Source organism: Bactrocera oleae, chromosome 5, assembly GCF_042242935.1.
Source record: "Bactrocera oleae isolate idBacOlea1 chromosome 5, idBacOlea1, whole genome shotgun sequence".
In the NCBI taxonomy this organism is placed as follows: Eukaryota; Metazoa; Arthropoda; class Insecta; order Diptera; family Tephritidae; genus Bactrocera; species Bactrocera oleae.
The window spans coordinates 46,380,601-46,394,610 of record NC_091539.1 but is presented as its reverse complement, the minus strand read 5'-3'; the positions used below and the strand labels follow the sequence as shown (position 1 = coordinate 46,394,610).

The 14,010-nt window shown below is 36.1% G+C and overlaps 1 protein-coding gene and 1 long non-coding RNA gene across 3 annotated transcripts in view; one reads left to right on the top strand and one right to left on the bottom strand.

Annotated features, from left to right (window-relative positions):
* LOC106616323 (kelch-like protein 5) overlaps positions 1–14,010 on the bottom strand; it is a 167,729-nt gene that overhangs the window by 132,663 nt on the left and 21,056 nt on the right. The gene's annotated exons all lie outside the window — the stretch shown is intronic.
* On the top strand, positions 88–1,098 carry LOC106616305 (uncharacterized). Of its 2 annotated transcripts, none has more exons than XR_001330672.3 (2): positions 88–392; positions 482–1,098. It is a non-coding gene; the product is annotated as an uncharacterized lncRNA (long non-coding RNA). The 2 variants fall into 2 exon arrangements; XR_004977160.2 differs by having other exon boundaries at positions 448–1,098.

Here is a 14,010-nt window from a genome sequence, read left to right as displayed (position 1 = left end):
AATAGACCATAGATCGCGGTGCATACCTCTATTCCAATCTACTCATGCTTTTGTAGCATTATACGAGTTCTGGTGGCAGGTGCTACGGATTTTCCGTCTCCAACTGTCAATTCTCAGAAGAAAATATTGTACAGATGCCTTTTGAGTCTACAGTAAACAGTTTATCGTGCCCCGAGTAACCGACTTTTTAAATATGAAAAATCGCACAAACAAAATCAATCGATCAATTGATAATACAATATAACAAATTGAACATTGCATCGTTCTTTGGTAAAACAGTGACTGCACCAAGTATCTCTCGAGTATTCAAAATACTTCAGGGCCTTCCATTTTGTGGATAAAAAAAAAACTTTCTCTAAAAAATTTACATCGGATTTGGTGATATGGTAGAGGTAAGATTTTTTATATGATGAGTACATGAGATTTTACCCATAAGATTAAATAAAGAAAATTAAGATCTAATCAGTAAAAATTGGAACAGCGTTATCTATGCTACAGACCTGCTCTTAACTGATTGAGGTCGAAAAAATAAAGAGTCCAGCATTCAACTCTGGATTGGAAGAAATCAAAGCTGTCCTTATTTTCGGCTAGTAGGGGAGTTTTATTGGCGCCTTTGTTAGCTTGCCGTAAAACGTTAGAACTTAAATAAAATCAAGACATTTCCAAGAATCAACTCAGGATTTCTTTTCACCAACTTCCTTTCTACTTCTATAGCAAGAGTTTATGTCAATTCGAAAATCTAAAAATAAAAGCAACAACAATAGGAAAATCGAAAATAACGCCGAAGCATGCATAAGTAAATCATAAAAGCGCCTCACGCCTCCCAAGACTGGAAAATTCATTAATTCCATTTTACTAATTAAATGTACAAACAAAATCACGGAAATTGTAAACGGAGAGTGGGAAGGAAAATCACAGAAATCTTTCACACTTAATGATTTGTTGGATGCTAATGCTGCCGACAGTTGTTATTGGAATGCATTAATTGTGCTTATATAAGTATATATTGGTTGTTATTATTGTTGTTGCTACATAATAAGCGCTCGATGTGAAAAACAAGAAATTCTCATTAACAATAAAACACAATGACAAAAACAATTCAACATGTGAACGCCTCGAGCAGGGCGCTAGCGTGTCCTTCCTGTGAGATACCACCCGCTCAATGTTAGTGAGCCAAGGAGGGTGCTGATCGATTTGTTTGAACTTCTAGGGCTGTCTGTGTGTGCGTGTCTCAGCAGGCTGTGCGTATGAGTGCGTGCGCAGAGATTTTTAATTGCCAACAATTGTCAACCGGCAAAGACGCGGCGCGTCGTCGCACCAATTGGTGTGCGTGTGTGTGTGTGGTGTAGCAGGCAATCAGCCAACAAATGCAGCCATTGTCCAAATGATTTTTTTTTTCTGTTGACACTGCCACCGCTGCTTGGACCATTCTGCTTTTTTTTCATTTTATATTTATTTACGTTGACCACTCAGGCGTTGTCGCCTTGTCACAATTTATAGCATACTTTTCAGCGCTTGGCGGCCGTTAACACACATTACCCCTGTGGCTCCTTGCTTTTCGCCCTTTTCACTCTCTCTTTCGACTTACACTTAACCAAAATTTTGTCCTTCACTCATTTTGTTGTTTTTGTTTTTGTATTCCTTTGGTAACAGCCTGTCTGTGTCCGGTTGACTGCCGCGCCAATGTTTGCCAGCCTGGAAGCGCAAATTAAAATGTTCATCACCAGCAGCGCCGAATGACGGCCAGTCGCCAGCAGCTCACTAGCTTTACCCCTTGCCGTTCTCTATCTACCACTCTTACTCGGGGTATCGCTCTGTCTGCTCATACTTCTTGTACGTCCGCTTTTCTTATGGAAGTTCGTTCGTTGCATGCTTTTAATAATAATTATATTTTTGCATAATTGTTTTTGTCCTACACACATACATTGTTTGTTTGTGTGTGTATGTTTTTTGTTTATTAGTAGTAGTAGCTATTTGGTACTTTCTTTTGGGTCCAGGGTGCGAAATATGGCGCGTTGTTCTGCCCAATGCGTAATCACTTAAATCATTGTCGCGGCCATAAAATTTTCTCCTTCTAACAACAAAAACAATAGCTATGTTATGCATGTCTTTATAGTACAGCAGCAATCTAAATTATGTTCCATAATGAATTCCAGCGTTAATTACTTTAATTTCGTGGCGCCTCAATGAAGGAAATTGCATAAATACTCAAAGAAATAACTGGAAGCAAATGAAGTGTTGGCTTTTAAGAGAAGATTTGCGGTGATGGAGTAGGGGTGTGATAGGCTAATATTGGGGAAAGAAAAAGGACCCCTTCAAGGGTTAGTTAGAGATAACTCCATTTATAAATTAATTCAAAAAGGAGTGATAAAATCGATTTCTATATCTGAAATAGCGATTCTTCTTGGCTTATTGCATCATAAAGAAGGCAGAGAACTCCAAAAGTGTATTTAAAATAAAGTCTAAAGAAAGGTTTCCTTTCAAAGAACTAATTTTTTTTTTGCCCAGTTATAAATATAATAAATATTAAATAGCACAATTAAGTCCGCTTAATCACTCCGAGTCGATTACTACCTAAGAAAGACTAATCAGAAGATGTGTAACTGTGGGATACTTCTTAGGTCAAAACATGTACAAAATAACTGTTATGAATTCAATCGAAATATATAAGGTCTAGTAAGAAATTATCAATGCAATCACAACAGACAGCCTAGCAGTTTTCTACTCGACTGGCACTCTTGCTCACCAAGAGTACTCATCAGCGTTTCAATTTAAAAGAACTGTAGAACGGCATCTCAAGATGGCTACGTATCGTTGCAGTAGAAACAATTGGATTTCGGACACGAGAGATACGGAGGACTGAAGAGGAAAGCGAGGTGCTTTTGCAGACGAAAAGAGAAAGACGAAGAAATGCATGAGTATGAACAGCTTGAGAAGCTGGCTCCTATGAAAAGATATGGCGACTTACAGAAGGTTGTAAGACTGGAACATATTCATTTAGCAGCCAAGAAGATAATCTGGTCACCGATGCCCAGAGTATACTGAGTTTATGGAGTAAACACTTCTGCAATCAGCTGAAAGACAGTAAAAGGGCGACAACCGCAAATGGTGGACTTAAAATCCCATTAGATGGATTAGATATGGGGACCCCACAGTCTGTGCTAATTACCGATAAGCCTCATCAATATGAAATGATGAGCTTTACGAGTTATACGACGCCATCGACATAGTTCAGCGAATAAAAAGATAGCGGCTTTGCTGGCTAGATTATGTCGTCTAAATGTACGAAAGAACTCCAATTTTGAAGGTGTTTGATGCGGCGCTCGCCGAGGAAGGGGAAGACCTCTACACCGTTGAAAAAATGAGGTGGAGAGGTTCTTCGTTGAATTTCTGAAGTGCATGATTGCTGGTGATAAAAAGTGGATACAACAAGCGAAAACAGTCGTGGTCGAATAGCGGTGCGCCGGCGCAAACGGTGGTCAAGCCAGGCTTGATCGTTAGGAAGGCTTTACTATGTATTTGGTGCAATTGGTTTCTTCTATGGTCAAACTGACAACAATTGGATCAGCAATCGCCCAGATTTGGCCAGTTTTGGCTAATAGAAGAGGAATTGCGTTCCATTAGAACAACACCAGGCCACACACAAGTTTGGTCTTATTCATCCATTTGGATCTTTTATAATCCGGACTTGGCATCAAGTGATCACTCTCTACTGTTTATGGCGAATGAGTTTGCTGGTGAAAATCACCTATCCCAGTTTTTTGTCAAATGGAACGAGTCATTATTACAATTCCTGAAAAAGCCAAAAATTTATCGAACTATAGTATATATTGCCTATTCCTCTATAAATCTTGTAATTCCGCCACTAAAATTACTTTTTTGTGTGGTGTTGATTAAAAAATTAAAATCCATTTTTTTATCTCAAATTTTTGAATTAAAAAATTCGCAACCCGCAATAATTTTGACACGTGACATTTTTTTTATCCGATGCTTGTAGCTATTTTTTAATACATTACATACATATACATAATGATTGCAGGCTTATTTTGATGAATTCAAGCTTATGTAAGCCATGCTTGTATTTTTTTTATTTTTATAACCAGGATAGTGCTGAGTTGATTTAGCCATATCCGAATGTCCGTGAGTCTGTACCATATATACATAAACTAGTCTTTCAGGTTTTGAGATATTGTTCTAAAACTTAGCACGTGTCTTTGTCTCGTTAAGGAGCTGATTGTTTAACGAATTCGCCGATATCGGACCACTATAGCATGTAGCTGTCATAAAAGCTGACCGTTCAACATCGACTTCTTGTATTTCCAATATTTTTATTTGACAAAAAATGTTCACGAAAAATGTCACGGATTACTGCCGACAGCAATGCTACAGCTTTCGAACATATTGTTGATCGAACAGTTTCAATAGATGCAAACCGTTAGCCGGTTACGTTGTCAGATTTAATTATACATATAGTTGCTATAAGAAATGCACCCATAAAGAATATTATATCTTCGGTGCAGAATGTTATTTTTTTGATTTTTTATTTATTTTTTAGTTTGTAAATGTGTGTATGGGAATAAAATTGTTTATTTGTACTTGCAACATTTTTGTACTTGCAACATTTGGCGAGACACTTGAGCGCAAGTGCCACTAGGCTGTGGTATGGATGGAGATACTTATGCAAATTGGTTGTTTTAATTTTGCGCATTCGGCGAAATCAAATGAGAATACAAATCAACACGACTCTACTTTTAAGTAGACACACACATACATACATACAAGCACTTGGCCGCAAGTGCGTTCCACGTGCCAGCTAAGAGGCATAAATCTCATACATATGCAATTTACGCACCAACTCGCCCGTACGCGCGCAACGGAAATCGCGGCAATCGCGACGGCTTATGAGCTCAGTTTGGCGAAATTATTGTCTCAAAATTAAAAGTGGAAACGGCGAAAAGTACTAAGTAAAAGTGGAAAAGAATAAACAAGTGTGTGAAATTAAATGCAATAACAATAAAGTAAACGTGTGTATGTGTGAGTGTGTGTGAATGTATTTGCATTGCTTGTAGCAGACTCTAAGGCGCTATAAAGTACGTATAAGAATTCGTATTAATTTAAGTACCACCGCAACATGTGTTGCTTAAAACCCACACATACACACACAGACGCACACATAAGCGCTGAAAAAAATGCGTGTGAGATAACTTTGGTGTATGCAAGTGTGTGTGTATGTTTGTGTGTGGGCGCGGTGGTTCGAAAACGGCTCATAAAAATTCAAATTAACTCACTACTCGCGCGCGCACAGCTGTTTCCGTCTCAGATCGAAATTTCTTTATACGCTCTTAAATATTTTAATTTCGCTAAGATTTTTATTACCCACACATTCATGCGCGCACACACACACATGTATTTGGCTTTGTTTTTTATTATATTTTCTTCTTAAATTCGGCACACATGTCGCCGCTTGTGTTCGCGCTATTTGCTCATTTGCGCTGATTTTTAAAAGCTTCACAAGCTCTGAAGCATCCGCGCCGTTTTTACCTATACTTCTTTAGTTGTATGTATGATATATGTTCCTGGAGGCGTGTACTGCGCTGAGTTGTGGGTGCGCTTGCTGGCTTAAGATTAAAATATTTTATTTTCGCTCATTTGAAGTCATCAAAGCACCAAAGCTGCGCCCTTCTCTCCCTCTGCAGTTATGCTAAAATTTTTGGAGTGGTTTAAGTAAAAGTGTTTTTGTAACTAACGTTCTTTCCCGATCTGCTTTGCGTTCATGCTTCTTCTTCTTCGACTTCGTTTTCTCCTCTCCATTTGCAATTTCCATTTTGCATTTGTGTTTATTTGCCAGCTTGATTCGCTTTGCACAGCAAAGTCAAACACAAATCACTATTTATCGAGTGGTGCGCTGGAGTGGCGCATATATTTTTCTCAAAGCGTGCACTTCACATGCCCAAATTTTTGCATTCGATTTGCATTTTTCACTATTCAAGCAACTAAATTGTGTTTGCATTTGGCTCTTCATACCCTTCCTGCAAATGCTTGTTTACTCGCGAAAGCACTATGCGCTATTTCCTATCAGCTAACGAAGTCAAAGTCAACTTTTAGTTAGCTCAAATTTTGCATAGTGCATCAAGTGCACTTTGGCCGTAGATTTTCGTCTCCAACGCAAGTGACGGTCAGCTAGCAAACAGTGCATATATCTTATATTCATTAAGGTTGGTCCGTATGAGGATATTATTTTGACAATGACAGCTCTACCCAGGTTACAAATTTTTTGAGAAAAGCTGTCTCAAAACTCCTTGAAACGAAGTTAAATGCTTTTTTTTCGAAGAATAATATTTTCTGAGGAAAACTATTTTCTATGTTAATGTACACAACTATCCGACCTGAGGGTTAGGTACCTTCGTTAAGAGATGACGGGTAGTTCAAAAGAAAAAAAAAATAGTTAGAAGGTTGCCACCTGTTTAAATTTTTTTGGTATAAGTTCTTAAAGAGACAAAATAACGTGGAAATATGAGTGTGAAATTAAGGAAATGCATAAAGTTTGTAGAAAAAAGATTTTTTTTAAGAGAGTTGCCACCTATAAAAATTAAATTCAATAAAAATTAATAATAAGCTAAATTAAATAATGCAGTGTGAATGTAAAAATAAAGTAATTCAAGAAGCGCTATTGTTAAAAAATAATTTTTAAAATGATTGCCACCTGTTTTAATTTTTCCTTTAAATCAATTAAAAAATTTCGGTGATATATTACGATATAAACATTAAATTAAATAGATTTAAAAGTTATTTCTATAGTATATGTTTTCGAGGTGTTGCCACCTGCTTAGAAAATTTAAGTAAAACAATTTGATTATAAAAAAGCAGTATTGCAAGATTGGCACCAGTATAGAGGTCACTTATCAGTAGTGTTTGTACTACATTTCAACAAAGCAATCACAAAGGGTGTGTTTTTAGACATGTTATTTTTAAGAATAAATAAAACGCCTATAATTTAATGTTATGGCCAAGAAATCGGCTTTATTATAAAGATAATCGTTTGCCATTTTGTAAATTCCAGCCGAGAAAGCGTGTAGCAATTAGAGCCGTATGTCCGCATTAGCGCGCCGAATATTCTCCTCCAATGCGTCAATCGTCTCGGGTTTATCTGCGTAGACAAGCGAATTCACATAATTCTACAAAAATAGTTCAGCGATTTTAAATCGCAAAATCTTTGATTCCACGCCACAGGATCGACGCACAATAATGCGTTCTGCAAAAGTTTCTTTTAATAAATTGATTGTTTCATTGCGCTTTTTTGTTAAAACCAAAAGTCGTCCACATCAACATCCTCCAAATTAGGCACGAAAAAGTCATTAATCATGGCTCTTCAACCTGTAACATTGTGGTCGGCTTAAGTTTTTTAAAAATATGGACCAATGATTCCCTCTGCCAATAGAGCACACCAAACAGTGATTTTTTGAGGATGTAACGACGTAACAATGTCTTGTAGATTATCAACACTCCAAATGCGACACTTCTATTTATTAACGTACCCATTCAATCAATAGTCAGCTTCATCGGTGAACAAAATTTTCTTGTAAATATGAGGTATTATTTTGGTAATAAATTTGTACGATCTGCAAAAGTTGTTCCACAGTAACTCGCTTCAGTATGTAATGACAAGCCAAACTGAGTATTAATCAAGTAATAGCAGTCAAAAAGAACAACTCTGAAAAAATTATTGCCTGTTTGAAAACCACACTTTATTATTCCTGGAATATGATAATCAACAAAAACCATAAATTAGCCACATTTTTTATTGTAATATTGCTCTAATACATGTATTTCTTCTGATTTGACTATATATTGATGATAAACGCAGCTGGAAATACATAAATGAATACGAATACGTATATGAATAAGTCAGAATATCTATTTTTAAGCCAATCGAAATTTAATGTTTAAAAGAAGGTTCCGTTTTCAATTCGAAATTCCAAATTTATGAATGCAAATATAGGTCTACCAATTCCATCTTTGAAATTTAATATACTGCCACTTTGGCTTACCCTCGAAGTTTGAATATCGGCCTATTGACTATTTATACAGCAATCACCTTTTAATTATGCTGTTGGAGACAAAAGCATTTTCATATTAACGATAAAAATAGGGATTTGTTAACCTTAATACGAACCACAATGAATTCGAAGATCCTCTAACTAGTTAGAATGACCAAATATTGTATTGAGAAAGTAATATATGGACTACATTTTTTATTTTGTGGTACTGTTTTTCTTAAAAATTGGTGTTTGAATTTCCATATAGATTCACTTTCCAATAAATCAGTAAAAATTCTAGGTTCAATAAGAGTTTTTAGTTAGGGTTAATGTTTGCAATTTGCATCGACCAAAACCTCTCTTCGTGGAAAATAAATATATTTTTTCTCTTTTGAGCTCACTTCTTTTATCTCTAACTCAGTTTTTTCATCTATTGGAAAGCTTATTCCATTTTTTCTCTTACTTATATTTCTTTAGAAAAATTCGGAATTAATTTTAATACACTGATTTGAAAATATTAAACTTAGGTCTGAAACTTTCACATTGTTGTTGAAGATGGTGCAATTCTTCAATAAATTCCTGACAGTTTGCAAGGTTTAGTTGGGTATTACCAATTAATTTTCTTCATGACTGCAGTTCCCGTCAATGTTGCTCGTCGAATGTCGATGTCTACATATACTAAATGCATATAAGCTTTAAATTCGGATTTTTGTACGATTCCTATTGTTTATTTTCGCTCAAACTAGTCTGTGGTTGAGGTTAAAATACTCCTACATGATTATTTAAGTCATCGGTGGTCGCCATGGCGCTAAAATTTGCCACCTCATATCTAGCTCATATTTCGAATAATCTACAATACGATTAATTAAATTCATTCGAGCTTGATTTCTCTCATTTGAATATGATTGAAAGCATCAATTCAGTCTGAGTCTTTTCGTAATGAGTTTAATTAAAAAGTAGTACCAGAACTTTGAGGATTATTGAACTAAGATTATTGAATATATAACTAAGATTATTGAAGTTACTCAGAGTTTATACCAAAATTCAACAAAATCGCATGGAAGTTTTCAAACACTTTAAGCTCTGAGTTTGCATTCTAATATTCTATTACTTCGTGTCTAATCCTTTTCAAGCATTTGCCAGAGGCTTGAAATTTATTGATTTGCGCGCGAAAAGTTCAGCTGAGCCTAAAAACTTTGCTGTGCTTTTATATACTGAAATCAAGAATTAGGCCAGGAAGTGTTGCAAGTTTTTGTTATAAAAAATTTATATATACTATTTGCCACAAGTTTGATGTCTGCACAGTGGTGATTTTGTGTTGTTTAAGTGTAGATTTTTTTTCTCACTTTTTTTTTTTTGTTTATGTGTCTGTCTTTTGTTTGACGTAAAAGTTTTTAATTTTTATTATTAACTACCAAACTTGCGCGCAATCAGGAGGTGCGGGACAAAGTGGCGGCGCTGCCGAAGAAAGTTTTAAAGTAAAGTTTTCAACTTGTTTGGGTGAGTTTTGGCGGACGAGACTGGCGTTAACTAAACTTTTGCAGCTATTGTGTGCCGTCGCTGTAGGTTAATGCATAGAAAATGGGCGGGACTGTAGGCAAATTAAGTTTTCAAGGTCATGTGCGTAGCGCCAAACGCAACAGTCGGCGGCAAAAGTCATAAATGTGTGAAAGTTTTGCGCTTTAAAGCGAGAACCAACCAAAAAAAATGCATTAAAGAAAAGAAAAAAAAATCAGATTAAAAGTTGGCACGAGCGTGGGAGAAAGAGAGTGAGAGCTTTGTACACTAAAGGGTTAAACAAGTTCACACTTAATTTTTATGAAAAAATGGCTCATATTCCATATATGGTTGTATGAGCGTTTTTTGTGAAATGTTGCCCGAAATAGAAATGTTAATGAAGCAATGCGGAAATGAAATTTAAAACAAATTAAGTGCAAACCGTAAGCAATTTTGCGCTGTACTTTGACTTTTTTATAACCCAGCTGATAAAAGGTGCGGCTTTAGCCATTAGGCTACACCACTTAAACCAAATAATGCAATCAAGTTGGAAATTTTTTGATATATGTCCATTTTTTGAGTAACACAAGTATATGTATATATGGTATATAAAGAGATTAAAAAGTCGAAAAAAGCTCAACACTTTTGCGGACATATGTTGATCTTACCTATGTAATTTTGCATTAAAATCTGTTTGCTCGGCATTGGCACTTCCAACTTTGGTCCTACAAATGCAAATTTAAATAAAAGCACACACATACAGATAGATATTAGAGGTAAATACATTAGACCTTAGTCTACGGCATTTTTTTTGCCACTCACAATCATTTCCGTAGCATATGTTCAGGCGCTACATGTGGCAAAAGCGGACGCAAGGCTGCAAGTACAAGCAAAAAACCAACAGCTCACCGCTAAAGGCCAGCAGCGTACGGCCACATACGTAAAGTTCCGTTTCCGGACCGTATAAACCGGCTCATCCAGTTTCCTAGCTGACCTGTCCGCCAGCTAACACACATCCCATGATGGGACACGTACACATACAACGTTACTCCGTCACTCCTATTCTATCTCTCTCTCTTACACACCCACACTCTCTTCATTCGAAAGCCACAATGCGAAGTGCAAATGTAAGCGTCAACGCGGTCGCACTGACCAAATTAAGACCGCCCGCAGCGTTGTCCGTCTCCACTTAAACCTCTACTCCTCGCCTGCCTCTCATGTCATTTGTGCAGTCTTGTCCACTGTTTTATTATTTTTTTCTGACCGCCCGTTGTACTTGTGTCTTTCATTCATTATCGGTTGAAGTCTGTGTAAATCTGCGTGCAAAAAAGTTGGACTGTATCCACAAGTTGGACCTTTATTACGCTCGTGTGGGGTATGTTTGAGGAGAGTATGTCCCGTATGGGGTGAATACAGCAAATGAGCAACTCTTCCATGTATACTTTTTATAACAAGTTCGTTGAGTTCGTTCATTTGTAGTTGCTGTTTGCCATTCCATTACGTGATTACTAATGTTGATGGTGATTTTCAATTTTCATTTGGTAACTACCTAGAAGTGATTTGAAGTGCTGAACAGCTTTTTGCTTTTGTTAATATTGAAATTTTAGTGAAATTGCTGACGCATTGTTTAGATTGCTGTACTAATTGGTAATTAAAAATTTGCATTAAAATAAAATGCTATAAAAAGTATTTAAATTTTATTATCGTTATATGTATGGGTACGTTAAAGAGCGTGTTAGCCATTTTAATAGTCTCACTCACATATGCTATGTGAGCTATGCTTTTTTAGGCGCTATTAAATTTTTTTTTTTGGATTTTCATTCGATCATATGAGAGTTATGTACTTCTCGAATGGTTTATGTGTTTGTTCAGAAATTATATTTTTGCGGACATTAAATTATGCCACATTTCGTAAAGATAATTTGTCAAAAAAAAAATTTCCCATACAAGCAATATATGCAATAGTGGTCCGATATTGGTCGTTCCGACGAATGAGCAGCTTTTTGGGACGAAAAGGACGGGCTAAAACATTTCAGAGCGATATTTTACAAACTGACTGGGAAAAGTTCACGTAAATACGGACGGAAGGACAGACGGTCATGGATAAATTGACTCAGCACATCCTGTTGATCTTTTATATATATGTTTCATAGAGTTTTCAATATTTTCTTCTGGATATTACAAACTTCTTCGCAAATGTAATATATTCTCTTCAGGGTAGAAAAATAATGTCTATAACAAGCAAATCCTAATCCCCGAGTTTTTGTGACTAAAAAAGTTTTTATACAATTTTTAGAAACTTCGACTGAGCAATTAATATCAAAATACGCATACCACCCACAGTAAGAATTCGCCTAGGTACAGATACCGACTAAAACAGAATTTGATAATTTAAATGAAGTTTGACCTATTTTTAGACAATTTTTCGTGTTTTTTCTTTTATTTTGAAAGAGTATGATATATTTAATAATTATGATGTGCTAGGATCTAGCTGGTGTTTGGGTCTATAACTGTATTCCGAACATGTGTTGAAAAGCTATTGCCTTTGTGCGTCCTTCTTATGTAATTCCTTTAAAACGTAAACATCAACAATTTTTCAGATAAATATGCCGAACTTTGGGGCTGAAATGGAGTTCTACTTCTATACTTTATTGTGAAGAATTGCTAAGTCGAACTCATCGCATTTGGGTGCAAGTTTACGATGTACATGCTCTAGCTGGGCGAATGTGCCAAAAGTGGTTTGCACGATTTAAAAATGGTGATTTTGGCTTGAAAGACGAAGAATGTCCTGGGTGGCAGAAAAGGTCGAAAATGAGGAACTGGAAGCACTACTCGATGAAGATTGTTGCCAAACACAAGAAAAGCTCGCAGAATCTTTGCGTTCACTCAAGCAGCTATTTCAAAACGTTTAATAGCAGCAGGATACATTTAAAAGTAAGGAAACAGGGTGCGATATGAATTAAAGCCAAGAGACATGGAATGACGATTTTGCATGTCAGAAATGCTGCTTGAACTCTATTAACTGGTGATGAAAAACGAATTAATTACGACAACCGTAAGTGCAAAAAATCATATGTGAATATAAAATAAAGGCAAAGTATTCATGGTAATGCTCTGTTGTTGGTGGGATCAGAAAAGCGTGCAGTACTATGAGCTTCTAAAACTAAGTGAAACCATTAATGTGGAATACTTCCGGCCACAAATAATCCAATTAAAGCGAGGAAGTGCTAAGAAGTTTTGCCTCACGCGCCTAATAGCCCAGACCTTGTCCTCTCTGACTATCATTTGTTCCGGTTATTGCAGTACGCCCTCACTGGAATACGGTTCACATCAGAACCGGGTATTCGAAATTGGCTTGGTTCATTCTTGGCCGGCGCGGTTTTTTTCCTATTGGATGAAAACCAGAAATTGCCAGAAAGATGGGAAAATGTTATAGCTTTAAATAATGTTATTGTGTGAGTTTTTCTTAAGTAAAGTTCAAATTTTGAAAAAGTAACGCCCGATATGTTGCAAAACGTTATTAAAAGTAGCAATAATACAGTTTCAAATCACAAATACTATATAAATTTGAATTAAATAGATTGGGAAATCAAATATATTACTTACGATAGAATCCAAGACTACTGGTGTAGTGATTAACTATGAGACCATATGAGAGGATTTCAAAATACAATTCGGCCCTTAAATAAATATAAAGAAGGACTATATGGTTTTTGTAGTCTAATTTTAATGACCAAAGTAAGAAAAATAAAATGAAATACCTAGCTTCCTTTCGAAAGATATATAATAAAGATTTCTATATTTATGAAAAACCTAATGCCTAGGAACCTAGGAAGGGCTTCCGGAAAGTAATTTTAAATTTTTTAGTGTTTGCACATCTTGGGAAAGACTTGCCATTTATTGGTTACAGTGTTCTGAGTTTTTGATAACAATAAATAGAAAAAATATTTTCACCAAGAATTTAGGCAACACAACCGCTTACGTGTGGTAAAGAAAAAAAGCCAAACATATAAGGTCTCGTAAAACCATCTAATCCACATTTAAAGTGCTGTAACTGGTATAACATAATTTATATTTTATAAAATCGCAAAATCCTTTCAAATGCACGGCAGTTAAAAATGTATAACCACTTTAATAATTTAAAATGCTTAAATCTAGCAACCTCGCTGCTGCTGAGCGTCATAATTTATCAGCGACCACGTTAGGCTGCGGCACGAAGAAGAAGGAGAAGAAGACTTAGGTATTCGAAATCTACGTAAAGCTCCAACGATTACTAGAATTGTGTGGCAATGAGCGCGACGAAATCAAACTAACGGTACTATGTCACCCCCACCAGCTTCAAGTGGCAAGTATTGAGTTCGCCATTAACCCGGTCGCTGTTACAGCTGCGTTGTGCGTGAATTATTAAAAATAAAACCGAAAAGATTTTAAATTTAAATTTGTGTGTCAGTGTGTGTATATTGAGTATAAATACAGT